This window comes from Agelaius phoeniceus, chromosome 1, assembly GCF_051311805.1.
Source record: "Agelaius phoeniceus isolate bAgePho1 chromosome 1, bAgePho1.hap1, whole genome shotgun sequence".
NCBI classification, from domain to species: Eukaryota; Metazoa; Chordata; class Aves; order Passeriformes; family Icteridae; genus Agelaius; species Agelaius phoeniceus.
The window spans coordinates 29,037,943-29,049,173 of NC_135265.1; the positions used below are offsets into that span (position 1 = coordinate 29,037,943).

At 35.0% G+C, this 11,231-nt stretch overlaps 1 long non-coding RNA gene across 1 annotated transcript in view; it reads left to right on the forward strand.

Annotated features, from left to right (window-relative positions):
* Positions 1 to 7,285, forward strand: part of LOC143693573 (uncharacterized) — a 61,755-nt gene extending 54,470 nt beyond the window's left edge. The window contains exon 7 of the long non-coding RNA XR_013181389.1: positions 576 to 7,285. This is a non-coding gene — a long non-coding RNA (uncharacterized LOC143693573). The remainder of the gene's footprint in view (positions 1 to 575) is intronic.
* The last annotated feature ends 3,946 nt before the right edge of the window (positions 7,286 to 11,231 follow it).

An 11,231-nucleotide genomic window follows, 5' to 3' on the forward strand; every position in this document is an offset into this window, starting at 1 on the left:
GGATTTCTGTCAGCAGTGAGTTGTTTCTCAGGTGTTTAATTGGGAAAGAGCAAAATACAAGTGCCACCCATGTGATGACTGGGACAAGGGATGTCTTGGTATAACAGGATACAGATGGTCCTCCTGGATACAGAGCCCTGCTCATGGTAGGCTGGATTGGAAAGCATAATGGGAAATGGTGTCAGAATGAGTAACACACATGTGCACATAATGTTGTCTCCACTGTGGTGTTTCTAGACTTTCCAGCACTACTTCAAGGTCTGTTACAAGACATAAGTCTGCTAAATAAAAAAATGTAATTCAGATCTCAAGCAAAAATGGTGTATATGAGTTAGGGCCTAAGAAAACAAGTTATAATTTCAGGTGCAATTCTTATCAATATTGCTGATATTAGGCTGTTCTGCTTTTACTGTATTTTATTTTTATTTTTAAGAATTATCTTTGAATGTCTCCTAAACTTTACCTAGAACTTAAAGAGTTGATTTCAACAGAAAGGGTTTGCAAGGAAGAAAAGAAATTATACCATACTTTTGCTGGATTTCATCACTGAGCAGCCTTTTGATCTTTTCCAACAGACATACTTGTAGCACCTACTGACAAGATGCCAATCAATTATGGAGAACAAATGAGCCAAGGAAAAAGCAAGCGAGTGCTTCATATTACAAGCAAAAGATCATTTTTGTCCATCTCTAATCACTGTCTCAGCCACAGTAGTTTAAAAGGAGGATAGAGGACAGATGCATCTAATATTCTCCAAGTTTTTGAGGACTTTGCATAGAACTCAAGAAACCCCATGAATAACAACAGCACTATCTCTTAGAGAAGTTATGATCTTTAGTGTCTCTCTCAGCTTTCCATAAGCCTGCTTATACACATTCTTAAGGAGTTATACTCATGTGGAATTAAAATGAAATACTAATTGCTATTTAAATCAAAAAGACTGTGCTTGCAGAATATAACTCCATTCTAATGAATTTCATAATACATTTATTCAGTGAAGAAAAGACTTTTTTTAGCCAGAAAAATCAATTTTCTGATCTCCAAATGGACAATTTATCCTCTACTCTTCTGATCTTCTGGTGGCATCATGAATTTCACAGACAGCTTTGTTAATCAGCAGAGTGCTTCAGAAGAGAGTTTCCTCAGCTAAATGTAGTTACTATTTCTCTTTAAACATCCATGTTTTAAGTTCCTGAATTATAACTTCGAACCCAACATTCCTACAGTATCACTGTACTTACAGTGTGTTAATTAGTTCAGTGAATACCACAAGTGGTTCAGACTACAATTTATGTGGACTGTATTGGGGTTTTTTTATAAAAGTTATATATATATATTAATAATTTTGTACCTTAGTATTCCTGTGCCTTTGCTGTCACTTTCACCAAGTTATTTTTCTGAAATTTTAAATTGTGTTGTGGCAGACTGAGGCATCTAAATTATATTCCAGGTGTCAGTGGCCTTCAAAATAGGAAGTATTCTGAAATATGTGTTTCCATTTATTGCCAACTTTAACTTTTTTAGGTTTGTTTTATTTTTATTTGTTCATTTGTTTTATTTCTCTGTTTTACTGTTGAATGCTGGTATTTATTCTGGTCTGCTTGATGTAAGCATTGACATTATACTATTCTAAGAGAAATTGTTCAATTGAAAAGAAGGGAAAAATGTTCCTGCTTGAGAGCATCATGATAAAATGACTACACATGCTCACATAAAATGAAGGTTTATGTTATTCTGTCTCTGATAAGTTCAGTACTTATGTAACTGTCGCATAGGGTAAGACAGAAAGCTTGTTAATTTTCTAGAGAACAAAAGTAATCTCACATATTCTGGAAGCCTTCAGTGATAGCTGTGTCACACAGCAGAATAATTTTATGTGACATGGATTAAGGTGTACAGTGGCTCTTTAGCTAAACTAGAAACATGTTCTGAGTTAGTCTTAACAACCAATGATGAAAACATGCCAGCACTTCAAAAGATCGTTCCATCTTCTGCTACTTTGTATTTCCTTAGTTTTCCCTATTGTGAATAAAAATTAAGGGATTGAGATTTATTTGAAACAAGTTATAATTATTTTCAAACACATTGCATCCAGCTTTAACTGTTTATATACAAAAGTATTCTTGTTCTGTTGTCAACATTACTGAGCTTATTTCTACTAACCCATCACAACTATGTACTAAAAAGCATAAAATGTATATTGAAATCTATGCATTATGTAGATACTAGCAATGTTTATTTTACAGGGGTTTTGGTGTTCTTTTTTTGTTCTGTGAGACTGGAATAAAGAATGAACACTTTGGTTTACAATCTAATTTGGGGGAAATGAGAAGTGATGAAATGTCATGAAAAGAAAACAAACCTCTGAAATAAAGCAGAACTATTACACAACACAAATAAAATAACTCCTCTGTAACTCGTAAACAACACTAATGTCCATTCCTATTATTCACTTATTTATAAATAACTGACATTATGGCTGTGCTTAAAGTCAAGCATGTCACTATTGCAGCAGTGTGGACACCTGTTGCTCCTTACCCTGTAATTCCTGTAATTCCTCCACTATGCAGCCTTGTAAAAGGGATCCTGACTCTTTTGTCTGCCTCAAATCAGCACAATTGCCACAAGATGGGAGAGGAATTTGCAGAGCAGAAACCTCCAGAACCGCCCAATTCACACTGCAAGTAAGGGTGTAAGTGTCAAAAGAGAAAGGGCTAGAGCTGGCTTCTGTCCCCTGCCCTGTGATCTTTTCCTGAAGCACAACCAGTACCTTTCCAGGCAGTGGCATAGAAAGGGCAGCCAGGCTTTAAGTGTGCTCCAAGGAAAATGCAAATATTGCCACTGTGGGGAAAACCTGGTTGAAGCTGACACGTCTCCAGGCAGATTGCTCAGCCCAGTCAAGAGTCAGCTGAAGAATAAGAAACAAAACTCCCTGACAAAATCTCTCTGCATCCTACCAAGTGAGATACAAATCTGTAATACTTACAAACTGACCATTATAAAACAATGGCATCAAACAGCAACATCCAAGGCTTCATGAACACAGTTTACAATCTCTATAGCACACTATTGCAATTGCAGATGACCCATGTAACAAGAAGGGAAAACAGGTTTCTTCTTATACATTTAGGTTGTAGGTAAATATGTGCTGTAAATGTTCTGTTTACGTGGATTTCCAAGGTATCAGCCTCAGAAATCATAAATCTCAATGCATAGGTGATGGAAACCCTTACTGTGCCTTTGAAGTGTTTTTTGTATTTGAAACTCATTTGCATATGAAACTCACGCATATAAATACATTTCCAATATCTCTCTCAATTTTCTTTGATATCTAAAAATGTACATGTGTTTTAATCCACAGAAAAATATTTCAAAGTTCTGTCCTTTTCAAATCAGTATCAATACTTTTATTTAATACTTTATTTCAATAAAGTAATTATTTTACAATCAAAAATATAATCATTCTACATTTCCCCAAATCAGCTGGTGGAAATAAATTCTAAGATTGCTTCTTTTCCCCCTTTAATTATTTTAGGAGTGGTTTCATAATAACTATACTTTCACAGCTGCAAAAAAACATATAAGCTTCATAGTCATTAAAGACTATGCATTTGTCTTTAATAAAAAACTCATTTTCTGCTCACTGGAAATTGTGGCTCTGTCCTATTAGATATAAAAAACTTGTGCTTTGGGGTGAGATTTTTTTGTAGGTGTGTTTTGCTTTTTTAAAAAATAGAAATAGAAAAATAGAAATCTAAGTATCTGATGAGTTGTAAGTGCTTGTGTCTCTTGGGAGTTTGTATTTATTTTTTATTCATTGAGTAAATGAATTAAAAATTTTCTGTTAAAAATTGATTGGTGGAAACCAGAAAATATGACATTTTCTGTGTGTCATGACTAAGTTTCACAATTGCCTTTTGAGAAATGTATGTAATACAATACTTATCTTCACTTTGTGATATTTATTTGTGGAGTATAATTTTATAGGATATTTTCTTATAAAACAAATTCCTGTCAATAAGGCTTTTGCTTAAAAATAGTAATAACAAACCCTTGTGTCTCAGTCAAATTGATTTTTCTGATGAGAACCTTGGAAAAAGTTGTTATTATTTTTTAATCCATCACACAGACACTATATGAGAATAAATCAATGCTGCAGTTTTAGTTTATTGTATATCTCTTTTTCATGGCCCTTCATTTTGTTCATTCCTCACCAAAGAACAACCAGTCGATCAAAATTTATTAGCTAGTGTTGACCTATTTGGATCTAGTTAGAAATTGTGGTCTCCTACCTTGGCCATTTAGTGAAATTTTCCATGTAGCTGACCAGAAATACTATTGTGTTTGAGAATTTGCATCTACTTTAGTGTTCCCCTAAATTTAAGGGCCTAAGAACAAGTTTTAGACTTCCTGTATTTCTATTAAAGGAGAATGAAAGTCCTGTTTAATTTATTAAAGATGATGGACTTGCATTATTGTTAGAGTAGGAGTATTTTATATAAAAGCCAAAGGAGGATGTTCATTTATAAGGCAACTTTTCCCAGAATTTAAATTGGTGGTAACAGATAATGGACAGTTAAAATGTGGTGTTAGTCACCACTTGACATCATGAGCTATGGCTGAAGTAGGTGAACACCTCTGAGTGCTAAATGATCCTTGGAGTAGGTGATGGAAGAAACACATACTCAGATTGGACTCCACAGATACAAAGATATGGCAACGTTCTACATTTAGTTTAAAATAATAAGGCAGTCCTACAAGTGGTTGATTGAAAAATGATATGATTTTACTCTATTTTACAAACCAAAAGCAAGAAACACTGAAAAATATCTTGCCTTCTCATCAAAGAATTGAATAATCCTTGTATTTTCCTTTGCTGATACTAAGTGACTAAGGATGAGTCTCCCCACTTCTCTGATGGGCAGAGATGTCATATCTTACTTTCTCAATACAAACATTTCTGAAATAGGATAGTATTTACTAAAATTGCTCTTATTTTAGAAATAAATTTTCTAATCTATTATTTATTAAATACCTTCTTAGATGACTCTGTGTATATCAGTGTATGCTCTTATAAAATCTGCTTTTTATGTGCTCACAGCGCTGTTTTTCTTTTCTGGATTAAAAAAAAAGGGCAGACAAAAAGGTTACTATGCAAGTGAAGTCCTGAAAAATAATTCTGGAAACAATCACAACTTTGGATGTTATTAACAGGCAAACAGAAGAATTCCTAGTTCATAATGACCTTTAATTCATGTAATAGATACCCCAAGTCAAGACTGAGTTTTATCCCCAAAAAATATGTTACACATTATGAACTGAAATTAAGAAAGAATAGGAAAAATACAAGTACAATCACTTTTACTCTAAAATATCCCTTCCAAATGACAAGGGGCACATTGATTACTTCTTTAAAAAATTGCTTTGGGTGAAATGACTTACAGTTTTGCCTGCCTTACATCTCTACAAATTTCCAGTTCAACGTCTCTGTTCTCAATATTGCATCTTTCTTTTGATATTAAGGATTTCAATTAGTGTTCATCAATATTTGTAATAAGGGAACATGGGAGAATCTCCTGTGGAACAGTCTCACACTTCAAACTTCTACTCTTTCCCTTTTTCCTCAGTAACCACATGTAAAGTTCCTGCTTGAAACATAACAGCTGCTAAATCTGATACCATTGTTGTCACTACCTACAAAAAAGTTTCTAAAATAAATTTTGTCCCACAACAGACCTAAATTAAGTTCATCTATGTTCAAATGAATCAAAGCACTATATGAACCCTGATTTTGTTAATGTTATTAAAAAAAAAAAAAAACCTTTCCCTTCAGGTAGATAAATGCTCATATTGTAGATGTACAATGCTGCATAGTGCAATATGAAGCATAAAACAAAGACACACACACATGTAATATTGGAGGAGCATGGGCCTCTCAGGGGAGCAGTAAGGGGGCTCAAGCAATGCCTCTCCTGCTCCTCTCAGAGGTTCCCACAGGGAATTCAGCTCACAGCAGGGCTCAGGTCAATGCTTTGCACCAGCACAGCAAGGCCCACTGTCAGTCTGCAATCTGGTGGTTCCTGTGGGCTCTGCAATGCCTAGGAAGAGCATCTGTATAATCTAAATACCAAGGAAAAATCACAATGCATAAGCTTGAACCATCAATCAAAATGGGAACAAAGTTCCAAAATGTTTCACTTTTTGTTAGGTTTATGTTATTAAGTTGTTGTCACTAATTATTTTTCTTATACTCTCTTTAGTATGAGGCTTCACAGGAAATTTGACAATATGTTTGTTTACTTGATACTTCAGCCCTTTGCCTTTGCCCAGAGGCACAAAGCAAAGTCAGAAGTTTAACAATTTTACCCTTATCCTTGGTTGCTATCTTAACCAAATGAACCTTTTGAACTTGTCTTGAAGACAAGAAAACTTAAAGAGAGGATGAAGGATAATCAAAAGTAAGCAGGATGCCTAAAAATTGTGTTTCTTATTTCTTAAAGCCAGCAGGACTGATTTTTTACACACAATGAAGCCTCAGTTCCCAGTACAGAGATACTTTATAAAGACAAATTTCAGTGTTGGTGGTTGAAACACACCATTTCAGCTCACTCTTGATCCACCTGCAGTGGTGAATAAAGTTACTGAGAGAGGAAGCACAGCCTATTTTTCATCTTGTTATTTGCTGGTGAATATCCTAAAACACTTGTAGAGCTGTTGATTCTTTGGTGTTTTTTCAGACTATTATAAGTCTTTTTGCTAACAGTGTGACTCTCACTCTTTCTGTAGACCTCAAAACTTCTGGCCTCAGACACGTCATGTGGCAGCAGGGTCCAAGGTAGCTGCACTAAGAATATAACAACCTTTCCTAATTATTTCTAAAAGTGTTGCAACTGAAACTCTTTGCAGTTTGAAAGACAGTTAATACCAGGATCAGAATTTCAATCCATATACAATGTATTATTTTATATAATTCTCCTGTGACTGTCCTTGTGTGTGTATTTATATATGTATGTATAAATATCTCTTTAAATAAATTGCATCAGTAACCCCCTAAATGATGTGAAAATTGAAGGCTTTTTACAAAAATACTGGACTTTGAATGTACAAATGTACATGACTTTTTGAAGAAAACAACATATCGATAGTATGGTGGCCTAAATTCAAAATCCATTGGCACTAAATTTACAGTTTTATACCTGTGACAAGACATGACACAGAGTGAAAGAATATTGCTCTGCTATCCCCTAGTTGCCAACTAATTCTAAGAAGTAGTTATTTAAGGTTCATGAACCAAATAAAACAACCTTGGAAAAGAAAGAAAAACGTCTTTGTGTGTTTTATGTGCATGGTGGAATTGCTGAAACTTTTAAAAATATCTTGAAATAATCATAGGAGAATGTATCAGAGTTCTTCTGGCAATGGCTCAGAAATGTGAAGCTATTGTCATCTTGACATTCACCACTGATAAACACACTATGCACACTAAATCAAAATGGGTATCAAAGTGTGCCATGTGACAGGATAGCCTTTGCCAAATGGGCTGACCTGCAATGAAAAAGTCAATCCTCTTCCTCTTTTTTTTTGACTGAAAAAAAAAATAGCAGCAATAATATGGGTAAAAGCCTCAATAAAATCTGTCAGAATTGATTTTTAGTGACACATAATGTCTGGCAATTTAAAGCTTTATTTTGCCAACTGTTTAATCTGTACTACAAGTTAAAGTGTTCCATATGTATAACTTCCCATTTCAGTGATGATCCTGTTTAAAGATTTGTTCCAGCAGCATTTATTTAATGACCTTTATAAAGACTTTTCTCATTCTTCTGTGAGTTATATTTAAACTAGGGAATAATAAAATTAAAGTGCACAATGGGAAAAAAATCTCCATTACCCACTACTTTTTTGTTCAAAACTGTAATTACTTCTTAGGCAACATTAATGAGGAAGCTTGGGAATATAGGCATTCCAATCTTAGAAAAAATAATAAACCAATGGTCATTATTTGCATCCTTTTCATGCCCAATCATACATTTTTTTGTCACGTAATACCTGTGAAGAAAACTCACATGCACTGCAATATCCACTGCTATGACTCCCTTATTCTATTGATTTAAATATCTTTTTGCTTCTCCCTACTCAACAGGAAGTATGAGGTCATTGCTATAGCTGAAGCACATCTTGATAGAGCACTATTCAAACCAGATATACACCATACTTTATATCATATTTTGAATTATTTATCTGTCATGGGAAATAACAGGAGAGGAAGGAGTTAGCTGGGTGTTTGAAAGGAATGTGGCAAAAGAATTAATGTGCAGGTCCAGCTGCACAAAATCAGATGTCGAGTCCTGGTACAAAGAGTCAGAGTCAGTGATGGTGGTAAAGCTCTTGGTAACACCAGGAGAGCAAAGAGGGCCATAAATCCAGGGAAAGGCTATCACATCCTGTAAACCAGGTACAGGTGAAACAGAGTACTAATTTCCAATTGAGCATGGAATATGGCTGCCTGAAACATATGTTTAAAACTGACACGTGCACACAACCCTGCCATTCAGAAACTTTCATCTATCTGTGTAAAGTGCTCAGGAAAAGGTTAATCAAGAGTGCTGTATGGCTTAAGGAAATGCACAGAGTGGCTGGCTGATTTGATTCATGTGTCCCAGTGACAAAATCCTTTCCTGGAGATCCATAATGTCTGAGTTCTTAATTATCTGGTCCTCTGTGCATGTATGTGTGTATTTAAAAAATGGCCAATAAAATTTCAGCCAAGAAACACACTGTTCATTCCTTTCAGGTTTATTTTAAACCTATTGCACTTAGGTTTCAGCTAAATCAATTTTTCATGAATATCTACCCTTGCAGATTACACCTCAAACCAGCTCAGATCTCCAGAGAATTAAAAAGAAAAAAAAAAAAAGAAAATAGAAAGAAAAAAGATTTCTCAACAAGTAACACCCCAGGAAAAAGAAACAGGGTTTTTAATTGCTTTGTGTGCTCCATAATTGAAGGCAGGCACCTTCTTGAGGCACTCACTGCCAGGAGGAGTGTGACTCCACTTGGCCCTGCCTAATTAATCCTGTGATACAAACCTTCTGGCTTCAATTTTCACATTTCTGTCTCTTTTTAGAGGTGATAATAAAACTAAAAATTTATGTTGGTTACTGTATGACTATAACAGTGCCAGCAGAACACAAATAAACCCATATGGATGAAAGAGACCTTGTCTTCCCATCCCTGGCTTCTCTGTTTTGTGCTGTGTACAGGGACACACTTTGTGCTAACAAGAAAAGGTAGAGAACGATTCAGTAGCAGGAAGGAAGTACAGGTCAACTGATTCTTGTGATAGTCTGCTCTGCTCAGATGACTCACTGAAGCATATGTCTTATTTGTTTATTGACAAGATCTCAAAATAGAAGTACACACTCTGGAAGCTCAGTTGAGCTGGCTACAAATCACAAAACTGCACAACAGCTCTTAATGAAAGACAAATTGTGCAGCTTAGCCTTTAAAAAGCAGTCAAGGCTGTTTGTGCAGATGCCTTCAATCTTAATAGCTTGCATACTGTGACCTGTGCACACTCCCTTACCAGTGCCTAATGAAAATAATAGACCATCTTTATTTTCCATAGAATGTAAAGACACCACTATTATTATTATTATTATTACTAGCATTATGAGGCAAGGATTTAATTCCTGGACACTGAGAAATTGTATTTACAAACACACAGACACATATGTAGCAGATATGAAATACAGTAAGACAAATTCTCTTTTTACTAAATTGTTTCTATTTTCATTGCATTATATAGAAGGTGGACTTAGACCTCACTGAATACAGAGTGGGAAGGGTTTACCTTGCCAAGTGAAGTAGAGAAATATTCTTCCAATAGAGCTGCTGCTTTCATTTAGAAGTACATTGCAGGTTTCATTCTCTTCATCCTCCTCCCAGGACCTAAAAATGTAGTTCTGTACATTCAAATTCCTTTACACAGTTGAGCACAGTAGGATTGTACCATGGATTTGATCATTTTCATTAAGAGATATGATGGAAGAAAAAGGAGATAAAAAGAAGAATTATCTTAATTTTGCTGCTGTTGTTTTTCTCATTTCCTCATTTTGTAAAATATCACATGTCTCTAGAGATATTGTTTTAAAATAGGTAATATATTTTAGGGTAACAAAATGCCTCAGCTTTGTGATGGTGTGCAAGCTGTATCCCACACAGATGTTGGAAGGATCGGTGTGATTGGAAAATTAGGATAATTTTGCTGCCAAACTCTAGCAAATTGCTACTGAGCATCTACAAACCTTTTTTTTTTGGCTTCACACTTCAATGCGTTGTGACAAAATTTCTCTATGGATCGCAAAAAACTCAGCCCTTTGCAACTCCTCAGAAATTTTAAGTGCCTTTTCCAAGACGGGTTGATTTTAAATTTTTATCTGAATGTTTTGAACAATTCACCTTTGTTTCTGTAAACCCTGATTTTGGAAAAGGCATTACTACTACAGCTGAAATTTTTACCCACAAACAGAATACCAAGAACAGAAAGCTCAATTGAAACACTTGGAACAAATGCTGAAGAAACATATAGCAACAAGCACAAAGCACCTGTGGCATGGCTCATTGTTGAATATCAGGCTATACAAAACAGCCTAAGTGGGAGAGGTAGCAGAAACCTAAAAAAAGACAATTTCCCAATAATCAATGCTCTCACTGGGCAGGTTTTCCTAGGGATCAGCTGCTGCTCCACCAGTAGGTTTTGGACAAGGAATACAATTTGTTTTACCAAATGTTTAAGGAGCAGAAATGCATAGATAGATAGATAGATGATAGCTAGATAACTAGCTAGAGTTTTTGTGGGAGCAGGATACTGGGGAGAATCCTGTGTCAGTAAAAATATATACAAAAAGAGATGAAAAAATTCTTATCACAAAAATACAGTATGCTCCATAGAAAGGAACCTGTATTTATTGATTATTTAATGTATATTCTACTTTAAGAGACTCCAGATTATTTAATCTCTTTTTTAATAATGTACCTGAAGCAAATATAAAGCGTTCTATCAAATTCTCGAGAAATTTTGTACATTATCAGTTATTGAGCTGCATTGTAGTAGACAGACCAGGTCACCTCACCTGTCTTGAGCTTCCTTTTGTAGTAGAAGTGTTTCCTTTTAGTTGAAAGCAATTCTATGTAAAAATGTGTGTCCCAACTGACTGTCTTGAACTCAG